Below are 1,727 nucleotides of genomic sequence, written 5' to 3'. Positions count from 1 at the left end.
TATATATATATTTCCCCATGACCATTGTTTATTATAAAGGTGAACCCCAGATGAGCTTATCGGAAAGATTTCTGGTAGCGAGCACGGGCCCCACGACCACCAAACTTTCTGGATTCACAGCGACGGGGATCAGCTACCAGCAAGGTCTGGTCATACTGTATAAGGATGTCTTTGATCTCCTTCTTGGAAGCTTCATCCACATATTTCTGGTAATAGGCCACCAGGGCTTTGGAAATGGACTGACGGATTGCATAAATCTGGGCCACATGACCACCACCCTTCACACAGACTCAGATGTCCACGCCAGCAAATCACTCCTTCCCAAGAAGCAGAACAGGTTCCAGCAGCTTGTATTGAAGCATCCGCGGCTCGATCATCTCCAGGGGCTGTCCGTTCACCTTTATGAGGCCATTGCCCCGTTTGCAGTGCGCCATGGCTGTGGCCGTCCTCTTGCGTCCGAAGACCTGCACAGACTGCAGAGGACCCTTGGACGGCACGACTGCGGGTGTGCACCAGAGATCCTCACCGCGCAGTGCTGACACCAGAAAAGCAAGAAATATATTTTTTAAAAAACACACTTCCTCACATTTCTGAAAGCTGGGAAGTCCAAGATCAAGGTGCCAGAGAGGTGGGTATCATGCTGAGGCCTCTTCTTTTGATGTGTAGGAGGCCACCATCTCACTCTGTGCTCATATGACTTCTTCTTTATATGTGTGTGTAACCGAAATTACTTTGCTACTCCAAATACAGCCACACTGGGGTTAGGTCTTCAACATATGATTTAGAGATACACATACATTCGATCCATAACAAACTCTTACCCAAAAGTTGCCAGAGTAACTTCTCATGCTTTTCTTTGTGCATTAGACAAATGCTGGCCCAGATGTCCATGCATGGCCTCTAAGTGATACAGGCAGGACTCTCTCAGTGATATGACTTTTCCATCCTATATATAAAGAGGTAAAATGCAAACTGACCGTCATGCCCTTGCACAAGATGGCTGCCCCCATGGGGTCAAAAGATAGCCGCCCCCATGTGGTCACAAGATGGCTGTCAGGGGAGGGCAGTTGTGAGCGATCAGGCCAGCAGGGGAGGGCAGTTAGGGGCAACCAGGCCAGCAGGGGAGGGCAGTTGGGGGGACCACGCCTGCAGGGGAGAGAAATTAGGGGTGACCAGTCCGGCAAGGGAGGGCAGTTAGGGGTGAGCAGGCTGGCAAGGGAGGACAGTGGGGGCGATCTGGCCAGCAGGGGAGCAGTTAGGCATCAATCAGGCTGGCAGGGGAGTGGCTAGGGGGTGACCAAGCTGGCAGTTGGGGGGGAGGAGTGGCATTTAGGGGTGACCAGGCAGGCAGGCAGGTGATCAATTAGGAGCCAGTAGTCCCGGATTGTGAGAGGGATGTCCCCTGAGGAGTCTCAGATTTGAGAGGGTGCAGGCTGGGCTGAGGGACACCCAACCCCTTCAGTGCACAAATTTCATGCACCAGGCCTCTAGTTACTTCAATAATTACTCAGGAAAGGTTTAGGGTTGGGCCAGGGTCACACAGAACCAACTCAAGGCTCAGTGTTGTCAAAAAGGTATTTATTGCCAAAGCCAGTTTGGCTCAGTGGATGGAGCGTCGGCCTGTGGACTGAAAGCTCCCAGGTTCGATTCCGGTCAAAGGCATGTACCTGGGTTGGGGGCACATCCCCAGTGGGAGATGTGCAGGAGGCAGCTGATCGATGTTTCTC

The 1,727-nt window shown here is 52.1% G+C and overlaps 1 pseudogene; it reads right to left on the bottom strand.

Annotated features, from left to right (window-relative positions):
- Positions 1–15: 15 nt before the first annotated feature.
- LOC102773601 lies at positions 16–891 on the bottom strand (annotated as a pseudogene).
- Between the last annotated feature and the right edge of the window lie 836 nt (positions 892–1,727).

Source organism: Myotis davidii, unplaced genomic scaffold, assembly GCF_000327345.1.
Source record: "Myotis davidii unplaced genomic scaffold, ASM32734v1 scaffold209, whole genome shotgun sequence".
Lineage (NCBI taxonomy): Eukaryota > Metazoa > Chordata > Mammalia > Chiroptera > Vespertilionidae > Myotis > Myotis davidii.
Note: the sequence above shows the minus strand (reverse complement) of the source record. Positions and strands in the feature narration are given on the sequence as shown.